Source organism: Leiobunum rupestre, chromosome 6 (assembly GCF_980474605.1).
Source record: "Leiobunum rupestre chromosome 6, qqLeiRupe1.1.hap1, whole genome shotgun sequence".
Classification (NCBI taxonomy): Eukaryota; Metazoa; Arthropoda; class Arachnida; order Opiliones; family Sclerosomatidae; genus Leiobunum; species Leiobunum rupestre.
Window position 1 is genome coordinate 16062778 of NC_143389.1, and position 5000 is coordinate 16067777.

At 35.4% G+C, this 5000-nt stretch overlaps 13 non-coding genes across 13 annotated transcripts; all 13 read right to left on the reverse strand.

Moving 5' to 3' along the window:
* Positions 1–447: 447 nt before the first annotated feature.
* On the reverse strand, positions 448–519 carry TRNAQ-CUG (transfer RNA glutamine (anticodon CUG)). The gene has a single exon. It is a non-coding gene; the product is annotated as a tRNA-Gln (tRNA).
* Positions 520–633: 114 nt separating this feature from the next.
* On the reverse strand, positions 634–705 carry TRNAQ-UUG (transfer RNA glutamine (anticodon UUG)). The gene has a single exon. It is a non-coding gene; the product is annotated as a tRNA-Gln (tRNA).
* A 114-nt stretch (positions 706–819) lies between these two features.
* Positions 820–891, reverse strand: TRNAQ-UUG (transfer RNA glutamine (anticodon UUG)). The gene has a single exon. It is a non-coding gene; the product is annotated as a tRNA-Gln (tRNA).
* A 671-nt stretch (positions 892–1562) lies between these two features.
* TRNAQ-CUG (transfer RNA glutamine (anticodon CUG)) lies at positions 1563–1634 on the reverse strand. Its single transcript has one exon. It is a non-coding gene; the product is annotated as a tRNA-Gln (tRNA).
* A 114-nt stretch (positions 1635–1748) lies between these two features.
* TRNAQ-UUG (transfer RNA glutamine (anticodon UUG)) lies at positions 1749–1820 on the reverse strand. The gene has a single exon. It is a non-coding gene; the product is annotated as a tRNA-Gln (tRNA).
* A 485-nt stretch (positions 1821–2305) lies between these two features.
* Positions 2306–2377, reverse strand: TRNAQ-CUG (transfer RNA glutamine (anticodon CUG)). Its single transcript has one exon. It is a non-coding gene; the product is annotated as a tRNA-Gln (tRNA).
* A 485-nt stretch (positions 2378–2862) lies between these two features.
* On the reverse strand, positions 2863–2934 carry TRNAQ-UUG (transfer RNA glutamine (anticodon UUG)). The gene has a single exon. It is a non-coding gene; the product is annotated as a tRNA-Gln (tRNA).
* Positions 2935–3048: 114 nt separating this feature from the next.
* Positions 3049–3120, reverse strand: TRNAQ-UUG (transfer RNA glutamine (anticodon UUG)). Its single transcript has one exon. It is a non-coding gene; the product is annotated as a tRNA-Gln (tRNA).
* Positions 3121–3234: 114 nt separating this feature from the next.
* Positions 3235–3306, reverse strand: TRNAQ-UUG (transfer RNA glutamine (anticodon UUG)). Its single transcript has one exon. It is a non-coding gene; the product is annotated as a tRNA-Gln (tRNA).
* A 485-nt stretch (positions 3307–3791) lies between these two features.
* On the reverse strand, positions 3792–3863 carry TRNAQ-CUG (transfer RNA glutamine (anticodon CUG)). The gene has a single exon. It is a non-coding gene; the product is annotated as a tRNA-Gln (tRNA).
* Positions 3864–3977: 114 nt separating this feature from the next.
* On the reverse strand, positions 3978–4049 carry TRNAQ-UUG (transfer RNA glutamine (anticodon UUG)). The gene has a single exon. It is a non-coding gene; the product is annotated as a tRNA-Gln (tRNA).
* A 485-nt stretch (positions 4050–4534) lies between these two features.
* TRNAQ-CUG (transfer RNA glutamine (anticodon CUG)) lies at positions 4535–4606 on the reverse strand. Its single transcript has one exon. It is a non-coding gene; the product is annotated as a tRNA-Gln (tRNA).
* A 113-nt stretch (positions 4607–4719) lies between these two features.
* On the reverse strand, positions 4720–4791 carry TRNAQ-UUG (transfer RNA glutamine (anticodon UUG)). Its single transcript has one exon. It is a non-coding gene; the product is annotated as a tRNA-Gln (tRNA).
* Between the last annotated feature and the right edge of the window lie 209 nt (positions 4792–5000).

Sequence of the window (5000 nt, forward strand, 5' to 3'; positions counted from 1 at the left end):
GAATTAAAAATTTCTAATAAAAACCATGTCCAACGAAGATATATTTACATCTTAGGGCTATTGTTACCAATGAGTCAGGTTCCACCGAGATTTGAACTCGGATCGCTGGATTCAAAATCCAGAGTGATAAATATTATAACCAGAAACCGGCATGGTACGGAGAGCAAAACAAAGTTTTACAAAAAGAATTTAAATTTTCTAATAAAAACAATATTCACCGAAAACATATTTACTTCTTTAGGCTATTGTTATCAATGAGTCAGGTTCTACCGAGATTTGATCTCGGATCGCTGGATTTAGATTCCAGAGTGCTAACCATTACACCATGGAACCGGTTAACTCAAAAAAATCAAAACAAAGTTTTAGAAAAAGAATTAAAAATTTCTAATGTAAACCCTGTCCAACGAAGAGATATTTACATCTTTGAGCTATTGTTACCAATGATTCAGGTTCCACCGAGATTTGAACACGGATCGCTGGATTCAGAGTCCAGAGCGCTAACCATTACACCATGGAACCCGTTAGCTCATAATAATCAAAACGAAGTTTTAGAACAAGAATTAAAAATTTCTAATAAAAACCATGTCCAACGAAGAGATATTTACATCTTTGGGCTATTGCTACCAATGATTCAGGTTCCACCGAGATTTGAACTCGGATCGCTGGATTCAAAGTCCAGAGTGCTAACCATTACACCATGGACCCGCCAAAGTCACAAATACCAAAACGAAGTTTAAGAAAAAGAATTAAAAATTTCTAATAAAAACCATGTCCAACGAAGAGATATATACATCTTTGGGCTATTGTTACCAATGAATCAGGTTCCACCGAGATTTGAACTCGGATCGCTGGATTCAAAGTCCAGAGTGCTAACCATTACACCATGGAACCGCCAAAGTCACAATTACCAAAACGAAGTTTAAGAAAAAGAATTAAAAATTTCTAATAAAAACCATGTCCAACGAAGAGATATTTACATCTTCGGGCTATTGTTACCAATGAGTCAGGTTCCACCGAGATTTGAACTCGGATCGCTGGATTCAAAATCCAGAGTGATAAATATTATAACCAGAAACCGGCATGGTACGGAGAGCAAAACAAAGTTTTACAAAAAGAATTTAAAATTTCTAATAAAAACAATATTCACCGAAAACATATTTACATCTTTAGGCTATTGTTATCAATGAGTCAGGTTCTACCGAGATTTGATCTCGGATCGCTGGATTTAGAGTCCAGAGTGCTAACCATTACACCATGGAACCGGTTAACTCAAGAAAATCAAAACAAAGTTTTACAAAAAGAATTTAAAATTTCTAATAAAAACAATATTCACCGAAAACATATTTACATCTTTAGGCTATTGTTATCAATGAGTCAGGTTCTACCGAGATTTGATCTCGGATCGCTGGATTTAGAGTCCAGAGTGCTAACCATTACACCATGGAACCGGTTAACTCAAGAAAATCAAAACAAAGTTTTAGAAAAAGAATTAAAAATTTCTAATGTAAAATCTGTCCAACGAAGAGATATTTACATCTTTGGGCTATTGTTACCAATGATTCAGGTTCCACCGAGATTTGAACTCGGATCGCTGGATTCAGAGTCCAGAGTGCTAACCATTACACCATGGAACCCGTTAGCTCATAATAATCAAAACGAAGTTTAAGAACAAGAATTAAAAATTTCTAATAAAAACCATGTCCAACGAAGAGATATTTACATCTTTGGGCTATTGCTACCAATGATTCAGGTTCCACCGAGATTTGAACTCGGATCGCTGGATTCAAAGTCCAGAGTGCTAACCATTACACCATGGAACCGCCAAAGGCATAAATGTCAAGACGAAGTTTAAGAAAAAGAATTAAAAATTTCTAATAAAAACCATGTCCAACGAAGATATATTTACATCTTAGGGCTATTGTTACCAATAATTCAGGTTCCACCGAGATTTGAACTCGGATCGCTGGATTCAAAATCCAGAGTGATAAATATTATAACCAGAAACCGTCATGGTACGGAGAGCAAAACAAAGTTTTACAAAAAGAATTTAAAATTTCTAATAAAAACAATATTCACCGAAACCATATTTACATATTTAGAATATTGTTATCAATGAGCCAGGTTCTACCGAGAATTGATCTCGGATCGCTGGATTTAGAGTCCAGAGTGCTAACCATTACACAATGGAACCGGTTAACTCATAAAAATCAAAACAAAGTTTTAGAAAAAGAATTAAAAATTTCTAATATAAACCCTGTCCAACGAAGAGATATTAACATCTTTGGGCTATTGTTACCAATGATTTAGGTTCCACCGAGATTTGAACTCGAATCGCTGTATTCAGAGTCCAGAGTGCTAACCATTACACCATGGAACCGCCGAAGTCACAAATACCAAAACGAAGTTTAAGAAAAAGAATTAAAAATTTCTAATAAAAACCATGTCCAACGAAGAGATATTTACATCTTTGGGCTATTGTTACCAATGAGTCAGGTTCCACCGAGATTTGAACTCGGATCGCTGGATTCAAAATCCAGAGTGATAAATATTATAACCAGAAACCGGCATGGTACGGAGAGCAAAACAAAGTTTTACAAAAAGAATTTAAAATTTCTAATAAAAACAATATCCACCGAAAACATATTTACATCTTTAGGCTATTGTTATCAATGAGTCAGGTTCTACCGAGATTTGATCTCGGATCGCTGGATTTAGAGTCCAGAGTGCTAACCATTACACCATGGAACCGCCAAAGGTACAAATGTCAAGACGAAGTTTAAGAAAAAGAATTAAAAATTTCTAATAAAAACCATGTCCAACGAAGAGATATTTACATCTTTGGGCTATTGTTACCAATAATTCAGGTTCCACCGAGATTTGAACTCGGATCGCTGGATTCAAATTCCAGAGTGCTAACCATTACACCATGGAACCGCCAAAGGTACAAATGTCAAGACGAAGTTTAAGAAAAAGAATTAAAAATTTCTAATAAAAACCATGTCCAACGAAGAGATATTTACATCTTTGGGCTATTGTTACCAATGATTCAGGTTCCACCAAGATTTGAACTCGGATCGCTGGATTCAAAGTCCAGAGTGCTAACCATTACACCATGGACCCGCCAAACTTACAAATGTCAAGACGAAGTTTAAGAAAAAGAATTAAAAATTTCTAATAAAAACCATGTCCAACGAAGAGATATTTACATCTTTGGGCTATTGTTACCAATGAATCAGGTTCCACCGAGATTTGAACTCGGATCGCTGGATTCAAAGTCCAGAGTGCTAACCATTACACCATGGAACCGCCAAAGTCACCAATACCAAAACGAAGTTTAAGAAAAAGAATTAAAAATTTCTAATAAAAACCATGTCCAACGAAGATATATTTACATCTTAGGGCTATTGTAACCAATAATTCAGGTTCCACCGAGATTTGAACTCGGATCGCTGGATTCAAAATCCAGAGTGATAAATATTATAACCAGAATCCGGCATGGTACGGAGAGCAAAACAAAGTTTTACAAAAAGAATTTAAAATTTCTAATAAAAACAATATTCACCGAAAACATATTTACATCTTTAGGCTATTGTTATCAATGAGTCAGGTTCTACCGAGATTTGATCTCGGATCGCTGGATTTAGATTCCAGAGTGCTAACCATTACACCATGGAACCGATTAACTCAAGAAAATCAAAACAAAGTTTTAGAAAAAGAATTAAAAATTTCTAATGTAAACCCTGTCCAACGAAGAGATATTTACATCTTTGGGCTATTGTTACCAATGATTCAGGTTCCACCGAGATTTGAACTCGGATCGCTGGATTCAGAGTCCAGAGTGCTAACCATTACACCATAGAACCCGTTAGCTCATAATAATCAAAACGAAGTTTTAGAACAAGAATTAAAAATTTCTAATAAAAACCATGTCCAACGAAGAGATATTTACATCTTTGGGCTATTGCTACCAATGATTCAGGTTCCACCGAGATTTGAACTCGGATCGCTGGATTCAAAGTCCAGAGTGCTAACCATTACACCATGGAACCGCCAAAGGCATAAATGTCAAGACGAAGTTTAAGAAAAAGAATTAAAAATTTTTAATAAAAACCATGTCCAACGAAGATATATTTACATCTTAGGGCTATTGTTACCAATAATTCAGGTTCCACCGAGATTTGAACTCGGATCGCTGGATTCAAAATCCAGAGTGATAAATATTATAACCAGAAACCGTCATGGTACGGAGAGCAAAACAAATTTTTACAAAAAGAATTTAAAATTTCTAATAAAAACAATATTCACCGAAACCATATTTACATATTTAGAATATTGTTATCAATGAGTCAGGTTCTACCGAGATTGGATCTCGGATCGCTGGATTTAGAGTCCAGAGTGCTAACCATTACACCATGGAACCGGTTAACCCATATAAATCAAAACAAAGTTTTAGAAAAAGAATTAAAAATTTCTAATATAAACCCTGTCCAACGAAGAGATATTTACATCTTTGGGCTATTGTTACCAATGATTCAGGTTCCACCGAGATTTGAACTCGGATCGCTGGATTCAGAGTCCAGAGTGCTAACCATTACACCATGGAACCGGTTAGCTCATAATAATCAAAACGAAGTTTAAGAAAAAGAATTAAAAATTTCTAAAAAAACCATGTCCAACGAAGAGATATTTACATCTTTAAGCTATTGCTACCAATGATTCAGGTTCCACCGAGATTTGAACTCGGATCGCTGGATTCAAAGTCCAGAGTGCTAACCATTACACAATGAAACCGCCAAAGTCACAAATACCAAAACGAAGTTTAAGAAAAAGAATTAAAAATTTCTAATAAAAACCATGTCCAACGAAGATATATTTACATCTTAGGGCTATTGTTACCAATAATTCAGGTTCCACCGAGATTTGAACTCGGATCGCTGGATTCAAAATCCAGAGTGATAAATATTATAACCAGAAACCGGCATGGTACGGAGAGCAAAAAA